This window comes from Symphalangus syndactylus, chromosome 1, assembly GCF_028878055.3.
Source record: "Symphalangus syndactylus isolate Jambi chromosome 1, NHGRI_mSymSyn1-v2.1_pri, whole genome shotgun sequence".
Taxonomy (NCBI): domain Eukaryota; kingdom Metazoa; phylum Chordata; class Mammalia; order Primates; family Hylobatidae; genus Symphalangus; species Symphalangus syndactylus.
The window spans coordinates 130477429-130492612 of record NC_072423.2 but is presented as its reverse complement, the minus strand read 5'-3'; the positions used below and the strand labels follow the sequence as shown (position 1 = coordinate 130492612).

Genomic DNA, 15184 nt, shown 5'->3' with positions numbered 1-15184 from the left:
CTTGGAGCACAATTCTTTGGATAGGATATTTGCCAATATACATAGCAACAGGAAAAAAAAGTGTTTTCCTTTACCACAGTGGAGACACTGAAATGCCTTAGATGCAAAGCTGGATATTCAGTTCAGAGGCTTTTTTTGGCTGCAGGTCAAGAATAAATAATAATGAGATCCAGCATCTTTCTGCTCAGAACTCTGATGGGCTTCAGAGTGGAATGAGATCACTTATCAAATTGGCAACAGGTCGTCTCTGGCCATCTCCATATAGTTTGACCCAATGAGTTTGGTTCTCCCTTCTTTGTCAATTCCCCTGTCTCCTGAATGTCTCATTCTCAAACTAATTTTGCTTGAAATTGTGGCTGGAGATGGTATGTTTGAAACTTAATATGATGAATACAGAACAGGTAAGACATTATTCTTCCCCCATTCATTCCTAGTCATTGATTTTAGTTACGGTTTTAACTCCAGCTTTCCCAAACTGAAACCTGGGACTGCTTTAAAAGCACATGACTAATTTCATAATCTATTCCTTTGCAGTTGGATTGGTTCATAGTTGTTTCCCTCAGATTCATTCTCTGAGCCATTCAATTAAGATCAACTTTGGTGCTGGAACCCCACAAGAGAGAAATAATACCTCGTCTCTTACCCTGAACTGCAAAAAACTAAATAGAAGATTAAAAATAATAAGAAAAGCAAGACTAAAGTCTGAGGAGGGGAAACATAAGCAAAGTAGGGAAAGCTCTTGGGGAGAAGTTTTTAAAACTTAGAGGAAGTCAAAATGTTTCTGGCTTAGAAGTTACTTAATGGTCATTAAATTGTAACTCAGTGAAAATTAAAAGTTTTGAGTTCCGCGTACAAAAATGTAGAATACCAGGCAATACTAAAAGTTACTGCAAGTCTTTGTTTTTAGTTACGTGCTAATGGAAAATGCGTATTGGATTTAAGTTCTTTTGTTTTTGTATTAACTGGCCTCATCTTGGGGTTCAATTAATGCCTCTGTATTATAACTTTCCTTCATTTCCCTCATAGTGTCTTGTCTTTAGTATTTTGGGAACTTCCTTATAAGTTTCCAAGCAAAGACACTCTTACAGATGTTCTGGGTTCAGGATGGGCCATTTCAGTAGAGTTTAGATGGAGCTGAGGACCTTCTCTCAGAAAATTCATCTGTTTTGGGAAAAAAAAAAAAAAAAAAAAAAGCCCAGGTGCAGTGGCTCACGCCTGTAATCCCAGCATTTTGGAAGGCTGAGGTGGGCAGATCACTTGAGGTCAGGAGTTCAAGACCAGCCTGGCCAACGTGGTGAAACCCCATCTCTACTAAAAATACAAAAATTAGCTAAAAATTTGTATTTACAAAAAATACTAAAAATACAAAAATTAGCAGTCCCAGCTACTTGAAAGACTAAGGAGGGAGAATCGTTTGAACCCGGAAGGTGGAGGTTGCAGTGAGCCGAGATCACTCCACTGCAATCCAGCCTGGGCAATAGAGCAAGACTCTGTCAGAAAAAGAAAAAAAAAAAACAAGCCATTCAATTGTCAGAGAGAAAACTAATTTTTTTCTTCAGTTTAACTGTAGAACTGTGGCTACAAAAAGAAATCACATTGGTCAGATTCTGACTTTTTTACTTTAGGAAGACATCTGAGGAAACAACAGTGATTAATAATATAAAATTTGATCAGACAGACCTGAGTTTAAATTCCTGCTTTTCACCTACTTGTAGGGTGTTTTAAAAAATAAGGTTGTCAGTTCAATAATGGTGTTGCCTCTCCTAGCTGTGATAATTAGATTCATTTATTAAAATCTCTGGGCTTTGGTTCCTCAGTGATAAAATAGGCAAGATGAGTAGATATGATTGGAAGAATTAAATGAAGTAGTATAGCCAAGAGCAGAGCCCATAAAGGCAATTTGATTAGAATAGCCACAAATATTTGACCGCAACTTTAAGATCACCATACTTTTTAACTTTTATGTGTTTTCTTTCACAAGTAATAAATATCTATTGTAGGGAAATTAGAAAATATAGAGAAGCAAAAATAATGAGAATTATTTAATCACTTGTAGAATCTCTTGCCAGAAATAATTATTGAGAATTCGATTAAATCCTATCAGACTTAATCATAAAAAGTCAAAATGACATCAGATTGTCCCTGAAATGTTTAATTTTCACCTTTTAGAGTATCTGTCTGATCTCTTTTATGAAAGTGAGTGAAGAAAGTCATAAGAAATTGATTTCTAGACGGTAAACCAGGAGAAAGAATCCTGAGAAGATTTGGGAGGAAACGAACTTATTGTTTGTTTGTTTTCACAAAGGAAGAAATGTTGTGAATTCCAGGCAGAATACTGTTTTCCACCAGATCCTTTCTGGAAAAGGCAATAGTGCTAAGGCAGGGTTTCTCTCAGAAATATAGCAAACACTGAAGGATTTCTATTGGGTAGGTCTCAGTAAAAATGAGGAATCAATATTGTTTTTATTGTTAGTTCCCAGTGACTGAATTGGAAAGGACTGAGAAAGCAATAACTTTATTTTTCAAAAGTTGCCTCCCTTTTCCCTTCATTAAGATAATTTGTAAAAGCTTTTTGGCTCTTTCTGTGGTCTCTATTACCAAAAGGTCTGGACAATTATTTTTGAAAATTTACTCCTAAAATCCATTTGATAGTAATGTTTTAATGTAATATCTAACATATTGCTTCACCATATTTGGAATATTAACAGCATAGCTAAAATTTTTTGAGTGTTCTGTTTATGCATAAGTTCTCCAAACTCCATTTTAAAGATAACAAAACTGAAGAGCTTAGAGGTATTAAGTAAATTGCCCAAGATCACATAGGGAGTGTCAAACTGGAGCTTAAGCACATGCAGATCCACCACAGTCCAAAAAGCATCCCCTATTGGCCACGGCACATTATGCCTTATTGTGTATGTACATACTCAAGCCTATACACACTCCATACCACTCATCCAAACACAATCGGAGAAACTGCTAATAAAGGAAGATGTGCATAATTATAGAAATGTCTAAATGTAAGAATACGCTTTGCATGGGATTTATTTGGAATAGAACACCATGGCCCTAGACTTGTAATTCCATCAGGAACATCGCTAGTATCTGCATGGCACAGTTAGCAATTTTAATACATTGATAAAATCCATTGATGGTCCAGGGCTTTCACATGTAAATGAATATTATAATTGCATAACCCAGAAAAAGAAAAAAATGAGTTCTAAACAAGCTCTGAGATGATTCTTATAGAACTTATAGTATTGATGTATTGAAGGAGATGATCACAACAAAAACCTCCAGCAATCTGAGCAAGAGCATAGTACCTAGCTGTAGCAGCGGGTAGGATGAGTTTCAAGTTAAAAGAAGACACCGAATTGTTTGCAAATCTTTCCTCTTTTCTGTACTTCATAGACTCTTCTATCCCTGAAAAATAATGTAATGAATATCAAAAAGGAATTTCTAGAACAATGTAAAGTTTATTTCCTCTTGCCCTATGTCCTGTGTCAGCTGAACTTCTAATAGCTTGGAGTGTGAGGAGAAGCTTTATTAATAAATGGAGATGAAGGCAAGGAGGGAGAACTCATGTTTATTAAGCAACTACTAAAGGTCAGGCACTCACATATGTGCTATGTGCTTATGCTTTACATATTTAATCCCTTCCAACAGTACTGTAGATAGTATTATTCTCATCATCCAGTTAGAGAAGCTAAGGCTTAATAAGCTAAATAATTTTACTAATTTGACTAATCTATTGAGTATCAGAGTTAGGATACTAGCCCAAATCCAAAACCTTTCTACTGCACTGAGAAAATAAGAAATAGGTTCTGAACTTCTCTTCCCCAATTTCACAGCCATAGTGAGATTTACTTTTAACTCTGTTCAGTTTGCTAATATTTGAGGTGTCATATTCTTTGGGTAAGGATGATCATTTATAATTTTGAATTCCAGTTAAACCCCCAAAACTTATTCCAGACTATACATCAGAGTAAAAAGAGGTTTATGCAGTAACAGTTAAGCTATGTTTCTCTCTGCTTTTGTAAGACATAGAGCCCTCTTTACATTCCTTCCATGGAGTTTGGCACGCGTCTAAGTTGTGATAAGCATGCTGCAAATTATCTTCTTACGACACTGGATGTCTGTCATTTTCCTCCTCTTTCACTCTACCTCACTGCAATGGTGTTTTTGGCTCTTTGTAATACCAAGAGAGGCTGCTAACATATCTGTAGTGCCCAGTACATAGGCCTTCACTGCTATTGCTCCTGAAACTGCCAACATCATCTCCCAAGACTCCAGTGCTATCTTCTGTCTCTGCCCAAGTTGCCAATGCTAATGCTGCTGACTTACTGAGGTCCCAAAGCCCAGTGAAGCAATTAGTAGGAAAAAAAAAAAAAGGAAAACAAACTTTGTTTGCTTATTCATATTCTATGTCCATTGGGCCTGGGCCAGAGACCATCAGAGTGACAGGCCCGAGGTCAGAGTCCCAGCTCTGTTCAACACCAGCCCACTGTTCTTGAACCAGGTTATAGCTGTTTGTCTTCACTTACCATGTGATCTTTCTCAAGAGGCTGCTCATTCTTTCTTGTAAAGACTGGCTACAGCTATATAAAAACCTAAGAATAATCTCAGATTTGGTTCCACCTGGACTCTTTACTATATACATATATATGTATGTGGAAATGAGGTCAAGGGAATGTACAGGTTTGTTCAGTTTTAACAAGCTTATTACTGGCAGAGATACAATAAGTATTTGGGTATTCTAACTCCTAATTCAGAAAAGTATTATTTCCATCATTCATATATTCATTCAACAAATATGTGTTGAAGGCTGGTTTTGTGCCAGCCACTGTAAGAAGTAATGTATACGACACATGCTAGCCCTTTAGCGCTCATAATCTACTGGTGTGATAAGTCCATTGTAGGGTTAAACTCAAGATACAATGGAAGTTAATAGGAGAGATATCTAACCTAGGAAAGGCTTCCGAGATGACACAATCTTTAAGCTGAGCCTGCAGGACAAGAAGTTAATAAGGCTGAGGAAGAAAGCTGGTTTGTGGTCAATGGAAAGTGGGGCTTGGGGATGGTAGGCATTTCTGATTCAGTTAGTCAAGAAGGCAGCTGAGCTCCAAGCTTTCTTGCCAGTAAGTTTATATTTTCCCTGGTCAGGCACCTGAGTTCCTCTAAATTACTTCAGAAGTTAAATAACCATCCATTTTCTTTTTCTTGATAATAATAGGGAAGTTTAAAAACAGCAATTTCATTGCATAGAAGTTTCTTTGTGAATTTATTAGAATGAGGGAAAGAGGACAGGAGTTTAGTTCATGAGAAGGGTAGGGCCAGAAGCAAGATTCTGACTTTAAATACGCTAGGCTAAACCAATGTAAAATAACCCCTCAGGAGTGTATCGAGGTTTCATGGAGCCTGAAATTTATATGGTGTTGCAGGGCTCTCTTTGAAAAAAATAATGTAGCTGGACACAGTGGCTCACGCCCATAATCCCAGCACTTTCGGAGGCTGAGGCAGGCGGACCACTTGAGGTCAGGAGTTCAAGACCAGCCTGGCCAATGTGGCGAAACCCCGTTTCTACTAAAAATACAAAAATTAGTTGGGCTGGTGGCAGATGCCTGTAGTCCCAGCTACTCAAGAGGCTGAGGCAGGAGAATCGTATGAACCCAGTAGGCAGAGGCTGCAGTGAGCCGAGATTGTACCACTGCACTCCAGTCTGGGTGACAAAACGAGACCCTGAAAAAAAAAAAAAGAAAGAAAGAAAGAGAATACAAAAAGAAACCTTACTTTTGTAAATTTTTCAAATATATGACTATGAGAACACATTGTGATTTTGGAGAGATCTTATCAAAGTGAAGAGTCTTGATGCTTAAGCCTCATTAGCATCATGGCAAACAGCCCTCTAAGTCACTGTTTCAGAGAGAGTGCCATCGACACTGATAAAATCCCTCAAACCAAAGGCTGAAAGTGCTTGCACTCATACATGAGTCTCTGTGGTAATTTGGAGAAGAAAAAGGGAGAAGAGGAAAGCAGTTAAGATTTGTTTTTTGTGGAGGGGCGGTTGTGTGTGTGTTTACTTATAACTGTAGTCTACTAAGGGAGATTTTTTTCATGGTTATTTATAATAGACTCTGTGTTCTAGGAAGATTTCAACACCTTTTGATGTTCACATAAACCTGAAGTGAATATAGCCAAAGAGGACGTGGTCTTTCAGCACCTCCAGCTAAAAAATCCTGCAGAGGAACTTCCTCTATTAAGGTAAATGAACAAATAAATCTTCCTGCAGAGACACAAGTTTTCTGAACTGATTTTATCTGCAACACAGTTATTCAAGTATGGACTGGGAACAGGAATGGGAGGGAGGTGGCAGCAAGAGGGAAGATCATAAAAGTGTTGTGCTATTGAACTGGCTCTCCTGAAATAAAGAAAAAGCCTTGATATGTATGTCAATTTCTGTGGTGTCCATACTCTCACTATGGCTCACTTCAATCTCCTGATTTGATACCACTAACAAGGTGTTGCAAAGACATGGGCAAATTCAATTCTTGTAGATCAGTGAGATCCACTCCAGAAGACAAATCCCTGGATGTAAACTTTCTGTGTTCTGATTGATGCTTCCTTGTGGAGGTACCAGAACAGACCTTTGGTTTAAAATGCATCTCAAATGTGAAATCAGGTTATTTTCTTTGCTTGAAGCACTTGCAATAATATGCAGAGACTGGATTTCAGGTGCCACATGCTCTTGAGTTAATTTTGCTGGATTAAAGGGTGTGCAGGCCCTTGTGAGTTAGGGCTGGCTAGGGTTTTGTGAATTCCAGGTGAGATGCTGGCATCTTCCTCATCAAGTTCTGTATTAACACCTGCCACCTTCAGAAGACTGGTAGAGGCTCAAGGTTAGGGAAAAACACAGAAATTACAAAAACTGTGACACCTTTTATCAAGGGCTACTTAAAAATGGAGTCTATTTTTGAAAGAATGTGGGTAAAGAAATGTTTTCAACAAAAGTTTGGTGGGTATGTATCATCTATTTATATATTAACAGCACATGTAACTTGTAGCATAAATATTTTAAATAAATTGATATACACAATCCTTCCCTCTCCCCCCACTCGCTCTCTCTTTCCCTCCTTCCCTCCTTTCCCTCCTTCCTTCCTTCCTTTCTTCCTTCCTTCCTGTTGAGTAGTTATAAGGTTCTAGGCATGTAACTTAATGTAAACTTATCTAGTAAAGCAATTAATAAGACAAAAGTTGTACAGTGAAGGAGCTCATAGGAAGAAGGAGACAGTTGCATAAACACCTACCTGAAGAATGTTTCAGAAGTTGAGATAAGAGGCTAAGCTGGGTAGCAAGCAAAAGCATGAAAGCAGGACTGTTAATTCTGGCTGTGTGAAGGGCCAAGGTAGACATCAAGGCTGAATTTGTAAAGTCATAACAGAGTAATTTAAAAGGTGAGAAGCCTGATAATCAAGGGTGTGGGACATGTAGGCAGTGTGAGAAGCAGTGGGTGGAAGCTCACTGACTGGTCAAGGCAGTGCAAGAAGTTTAACCCGTCTGGAAATAGGGGGACAAGAACTGGAAAGTGCAGTCTGTGCATGAAGATTCCAGGAGAAGCCTGATGATGGAAAACCTTAAAATCACATCGAGGTTTATTTTATAGTGCTACTATTGAGGAACCATTTCTGCATTTTTAATGATGTGAACATTTTAATAATATGAGCATTTTAATGATATGAACATTTCCAGGGTTGTTGCTCTGTGTTGTTTTTAAGGATCAGTACAAAGTAGCTGCATGAAGAATGGATGGGAGAATAAGAAGCTATGGCAATAACGACAGTTAGAATATATCAGTGGGCATGGAGGAGGCTGTTGACCTGAGGGGAGTACCAATAAAGTGGACTATGCAGAGGAAAGAACTTGGGGATTTTATAAAGTTAGAATTGTCAGGACTTTGTCATCATTTCTTTTTGTTTCTTTTTTTTTTTTTTTTTTTTTGTATTTTTAGTAGAGACGGGGTTTCACCGTGTTCGCCAGGATGGTCTCGATCTCCTGACCTTGTGATCTGCCCACCTCGGCCTCCCAAAGTGCTAGGCGTGAGCTACCGCACCTGGCCTTTGTCATCATTTCAGATAGGGTGAAGGAATGGTTTAAGTTGCCTCCAAGGTATCTTGTTGGGGGTGAGGGGTACAGAGAGGTCTTACTGAATGGTGATGAAAAAGGGGATACAAGCAAAAGATCAACATTGGAGAAAAGATAACTAAACCCTGGGAATCTTAAGGAACAAAATGTAACAAAACAACAGGGATTGTTTTATAAAATACTTTGAGATATCCAGGATTAAAAGTATGATAAAAAATAACATCGTGTATTTTTGCAGTAACTTTTAATTTACAAAAACACTTACACACATTATCTCACTTGACTCTTTGACCCTTATATGTACTATGGTAAGAAAGGCAGGGCAGGCACCAGAAATCCAGGGTTACAAAATGTAGTGATTGGAACTCAGAGGGATTGCGAGGCATGCTCAAAATCCCACAAGTGCGCAGAAAAAGGACAAAGAGAAATATGTTCACTCAGTGATTAGAACTCGGAGGGATTGCGAGGCATTCTCAAAATCCCACAACTGCATAGAAATAGGACAAAGAGAAATATGTTTGCTCAGTCCTAGGTGCAATACTTATAACAATACTGGGAGGACAGACTGAACTCCTGTAGAGCTTGATTTTCCTTCCCTCTGGGAATATTTCTGCCTTTGGCACTGGGTACGACACCTCCAGTATCTGGCTTTGTCGAGTAGTTTCTTCATGAGATCCCCAGTCATATCAGTGGAGACCTGTGGGTCTTATATGTGTTGCCTAAAATTATGTCCAAACTGTTGAGGCCTTGACGTTCCTGGAGCTTGAATGACCCATCACCTTGGAGGGTTCTGAAGTTCTGATCATCTTACTGGTCATCCTAAAACCTGAAACTGAAGAGGGTGAGGCAAAAATATACTGTCATCTTTTCCTTTCTGTGAAAAACAGAAAGAAAAACACAGTAAACCTGCCGTTTCCCTCAGGTCAAGTGACAGACACTGACCCTTGAATTTTCCATTCAGAGAGCTCCAAAGTAAACACAGAATCACGTAAGCCTGAAGAAAAGAAGCCAAATTAGGGACATCACACTTCCTCTCGCCTAGAGAAGAACAGCTTTTCCTATTACTCTGAGTAGGACATTGGAGGGGAAAACAATGATGAATTAAAATTATAAATTAAAAATCAATTATAAATTAAAGAATTTGGAATGTAATATGCTTTGCAGGTACTCAGATGATGGCATGCAATTGAAAAATCTGTTTAAGTGTTAGCTTAGCCTTTGTAAACTCTACCAAACAATCTACATCTTCCTACCATTTGCTCATTTGTTATAACTGAAAGAAATGTCTCCTCAAATATTAAAGCTGATGGAGAAAAATGTATCATGTTTCTTCTATCATCTCAGACATGAGAATTACTCTCAGACTTATTTGCAGTTAAGTTTACCCTTAGAAGTAGCTGTTGCCATTTGCTATCTCTTCAATTTTGAACTAAAGTTAAAAGTGATGGAGTTCAGTAAAATTATCAACAGGATTAGACATGGCTCATCCCCATTCTTCCTTATTAAAATGCATTTTCCCCCGCCCCCAGTGACCAGGACACCATGCTCTGCTGTGATTCTTCCTATCTCCTTCTCAGAATTCTTCATTGGGTCCTTCTCTTTGTGATATCAGTCTCAAATCTCAGAACTCAGTCTTTATCTCCTCTCTGTCTTACTCATACCCCCAACAATTTTATCCAATCCATTCTTTAACTATCCTCTCTAGCCTGACTGCTCCCAAAATTATAGCACTAGTCCTAATCTTTGCTGTAAAATCTATATTGGTACAACCAACAGCTAACAACATCTCCACTTAAATATCTAATAAGCATGTCCAGGCCGGACCCTTGACTTACTGCTATCCCCAGACTTACTCTACCCACATCCCTCCCATCTCAGCAAGTGGCATCATCATTCTTCCAGTTGTAGACAAAATCCTAACAATCATCCTTGATTAATCTATTTCTCTAATATCCCACATCCAATCCATTAGCAAACTCTCTGCTCCACCTTCCCAATACATTTCAAAGCCAATTGTCTCTCATAATCTTTATTATTTCTCACACGGATTGTTGCAATCACCTGCTAACTTGTTTCCCTGCTTCTTCTCTTATCTCTCCTCTCTTCCCACCTGACAAAGCTATTTTTTAGACTTTAAATCAGATTATGTGATTCCTCTTAGAATAAAATTTAAATACCGTATCAGGGCCTTGAAAGTGCTACATGATCTGGTTCCTGTCTTCTTCTCTGCTCTTACCTCCTAATACTCTGTGCTTTGCTTGCTCTGCTGTAAATACGTTCATTTTCTTTGGATCCCCTGAACATCCAAGCACTTCCCACTTCAGTGCCTTTGCACATGTTATTCCTCTCCCTGGAACGCTCTTCCTGCAATTCTTTACATTGCTTAATTTTTAACATCTCTCAAGTTTTGGCTTAAATGTTACTTCTTCAAGAAAGGCCCCTTTCCTCACTTCCCCAGCCTTTTTGCTGTCTATCTGCTACACTTTTTTTTTTTGAGACGGAGTCTCGCTCTGTTGCCCAGGCTGGAGTGCAGTGGCGCGATCTCGGCTCACTGCAAGCTCCGCCTCCCGGGTTCACGCCATTCTCCTGCCTCAGCCTCCCGAGTAGCTGGGACTACAGGCGCCCGCCAACACGCCCGGCTAATTTTTTGTATTTTTAGTAGAGACGGGGTTTCACCGTGTTAGCCAGGATGGTCTCGATCTCCTGACCTCGTGATCCGCCCGCCTCGGCCTCCCAAAGTGCTGGGATTACAGGCTTGAGCCACCGCGCCCGGCCTTATCTGCTACACTTTTATTGAAAACATTAATTATTACTACAAAAATTACATGTATCAATTCCTCTTAGTTTACTATTTTTCACCCCAGCTACCATAAATCTAAGTTAGTAGGGCCCATGTTCCTTTTTGTATTACCTATGTATCCTCAATGCCTAAAACAGTACCTGACACATAGTAGGCACTATATAAGCACGTGATGATTTGATGAATAAGTTAAATAAATGTATCTGTAAGATTCAATATCCCTGGTAAACATTTTTTTTCACTTCTAACTTGCATAAAATAAACAATGTGTATGTGTGCATGTGTATTCTCTGAAGCTAAAATATATAATCTCAACATTTACAGCAACCTGAGAACTAACATACATCTAGAGAAAATAACTCTTCCGAACATTGGCTGGGTGGCATAAATATCAAATACATTACTGCTGTCAATATTAGCAAGACAAGAGTGGAACAACTTTCTCCAGAATATTCTGATAAGACAGATACTGTATTGGCATTACCTGAGTCTCTTAGGTGAATCCCTGTGTCTTCTCACTCAATAAAGGGCAATTGAGTGACCACTAGATGCCAAACACTGTGATAGATACAAAGACATGTGGGTGAAAAGACAAGCAGAATCTTGCCCTCATGCTACCCGCAGGGAGGCCAGATATTGAACAAATAATTATCAAGAGGCAGAAAAATGCTAGAACCATGGAATATTAGAGGAAACCATTACATCCACATTTATAGACAGGAAAACGCAACTTATAGAGAAAACATGGCTAACTCCTAGAACACCACTGGTTCATGGTAGTATTAGGGCTAGAACTTTAATATCTTAGTCATCAATTTTTTGCTCTAATTAAGATGATATACATCCTGATTTGCCTAGGACAGTACTGGCTTAGTACTTGTCCTAATTATTAAAATATCCCCTTTTTCACTCTCAAATAAATCCTGGTTCAGATAATATGGCATCCTAACTCATATTGGCTCTACTAGATCAGAACTCATAAAAATCAAAGGGCTTGCCACACCCATTGGTTTGGCTAGAAAACTAGTCTTTTACTCTTTTATGAAAATTGCCATAATTGGCCTTATTTTATTCTAATAATAGTTATTTAAGCTAGAGACCACATCACTGATGAGGTGAAAGAATACTGTGCGATCAGATTTTAATTGGGTGGGGATTAATTGATCCTTTATCCAGGAGTTCTGAGCTTGAGGTCCACCTAGAGAAGCAGAAGCAATCACAGTAAAAACAGGCAGAGGAAGTGATGAGAATGGCAGGGGCAATAAAGTACAGACTGCACATGGAAACACTTCTAAGGGGCAAAATGGCTGGGTCACTAAGACTGCTCTATCACGATCATCAAAGAATAAGATTTTATTACCCTTTGAAACTTGCTGCTCAATTACTAATGTTTTTCTCGCTTTCCTTATTTCCCTGTTTCTTACAAGCAAGAAATACATGGTCATATTTATAGTACATGTGTACCCTCTCTTTCAATGTCTATGTTATGCATATTGGGTCCCATTCAGGCGTCTATATATTTTATTCCAGAGTTCAGGACACATGCCACCTTACCCACAGCATAGGTTAAGGAATAGCCTTTATTGGGAAAATTTACACAGGTCAATGTCTGCTTGGGTCCACTTAATCTTCACATCATCCTATAGGAGGCTTGCCTAGACTAGGGCACTGTTGGTCTTGAAGGGCAGGACTGCATTTCAGTACAAAGGTCTCTTCCACTTGCATGTGGAGACCTGTATATAGTTTGGTCCACAGAGAATACATAGGCTGCTTAGAGCCATCCATTCTGGATTTCGGATGCCAGCTGCTGTCTGGGAATGTTGGCTGCCCTGCACCTGGAGCCCTTAGGGTCAATGGGACATTGCATTCCATCCTGGCAGAGGAAAAAGTCCCTGGTCCCACAGGAATGTGAGCATGGGCTTAGCTCAGGCCCTCCCTCAGGGGGCCAGCTCAGGGGATGGGTAGACACAGCTGGCTTATTACCCAGATAATGCACAGTGTCCGTCCATGGACTACTCATCTGCTTATTGGAATGGATGCTGGCTAAGTGCCTGCTCTGACTTTATACATATAAATATCAAATATATATATGTATATATATATGTACATGTATATGTAGGCAGATATAGATTTATATAGATATGTAATATTTTTTAAAGGAACAGGGTCTTGCTATGCTGCCCAGGCTGGTCTCAAATTCCTGGGCTCAAGGCATCCTCCTTATTCCTGAGCAGCTGGAATTATAGATACGTACCACCATGTCCAGCTTCTATATAAATATTGATTATAATTTATCTGCCCTGGTTATATCATATATAGCCTATGTAAACATATATTTTACATATATGTACACTTTGCATATGTATGGATATATTTAAGCCACTAAATCCAATTGAAAGTGAAAATAAATTTCATTTGAAAATCATGAAATAGTTTTGATCACACCATGAAGTTTCACAGTATGGATTTGGTGTCCACTAGATATGCAGTCTTTTCCCCCCACATACATTTCTTTTCCTATTGTCTTTCTTTAGATGTGGACTACATCGACAATATGAAATCTGATATATCACTGAAAATTTAACCTTGATATGTAGCTTGATGGTTCAACTGCTTTCTATATTGTCATGAAAAGAAATAACTTCACGGTAATGAACTATTTTGTGTGGTTGTCACTATTTCACCATACAAGAACTTTTGATAATATTGTTTTTTCCATTTCTTTCAACTTAAAGGCATTTAAAACATTACTGATACCATTAAAGTCCTTTTCCGACCCCCTTTCAAATTTCACTTCCAAACTTCCATTTTTGAAGCAACCACTGTCATGAATTTGGCATTGTTCTTTGCAGTGTATTTTTAAATATTTTTCTTACATATCTATTTACCCAATCACAATATGAAGTAAATTGCTGTGCTATTAAAATTTACATAAATGACATCATATTATATGTATCAATCTAAAATTTTTTGTATTCACCTATTAAAACTCAGATTGTATATTATATATACTTCTGATATTGTGATATACAATAAGAAACATATTTTGGGCTTCATTCCTGTTTTCTAGCACACAGCTCCTAGTAACCTTTGATTCTCAGAGGCAATAATTTCTAATGAGGTGACTGGTGGCTGGGGGCTCCTGGACAGCCTCAGCACAGGGGCTGGTTGGGAGAGTTGGGGATCAACCCTGTGAATGCACATTGGAATTATAGCTCTACCCACTCCCCAACCTCTGGGGAGATGAGAGGGACTGAAAGTTAAGGTGAGAACCAACAGCCAATGATGTAATTAACTGTGTCTACATAATGAAGCCTCCATAAAAACCCAAAGGACAGAGTTTGGAGAGCTTCTGGGTTGAGGAACACATGGAGGCACTGGGAAGGAGCTGTGCCCGGAGAGGGCATGGAAGCTCCCGCTCCCTTCCCGCATGCTTTCCACAGTGTACTTCATCGGACTGTTCATCTGCATCCTGTGTAATAGCGCTTATGATAAACCGCAAGCATAAGTAAGTATTTCCCTGAATTTCATGAGCTGTTCTAGCAAATGATAGACCCCAAGGAGGTCATGAGAACCTCCAATTTGTAGCTAAGTGAGAACAGAAGTATGGGTAAACTGAAAACCTACTACTTGCAACTGGCATCTGAAGTGGAGAGCAATCTTGTAGGACTGAGTCCTTAGCCTGTGGGGGTCTGGGCTAACAACCGTTAGTGTGAAAATTGAATGGAATTGTAGGACAGCCAGTTGGTGTTGGATGGAGAATTGATGTATAGGAAAAAAATTCCCACACATCTATCGTCAGAGTGAAGTATTGAAGAGTGAGTGTAAGTATAGAGAAAAATAGTTTGTGTTTGCTATAAAATATTAGTAAAGTTAAAGAAAATCAATGACATGGCCACCCATGTGCCCACAATTCGACAATCCTTTATAAAGAAGCCTTATATGTGCCCTTAGCTATCTCATTCCTCTCCTTTCCCTGGATGTAACTATGATCCTGAATTTTATATTAAAAATTTTCCCAGCCGGGTGCGGTGATTACAGGGCTCACGCCTGTAATCCCAGACTTTGGGAGGCCAAGGCGGGCTGATGATGAGGTCAGGAGATCGAGACCATCCTGGCTAACACGGTGAAACCCAGTAGCTACTAAAAATACAAAAAATTAGCCTGGCGTGGTGGCGGGCGCCTGTAGTCCCAGCTACTTGGGAAGCTGAGGCAGGAGAATGACGTGAACCCGGGAGGCGGAGTTTG

At 39.1% G+C, this 15184-nt stretch overlaps 1 long non-coding RNA gene across 1 annotated transcript; it reads left to right on the top strand.

Moving 5' to 3' along the window:
- Positions 1-311: 311 nt before the first annotated feature.
- LOC129491081 (uncharacterized) lies at positions 312-8356 on the top strand. The gene is made up of 3 exons (XR_008660450.2): positions 312-401; positions 6147-6258; positions 8003-8356. It is a non-coding gene; the product is annotated as an uncharacterized lncRNA (long non-coding RNA).
- The last annotated feature ends 6828 nt before the right edge of the window (positions 8357-15184 follow it).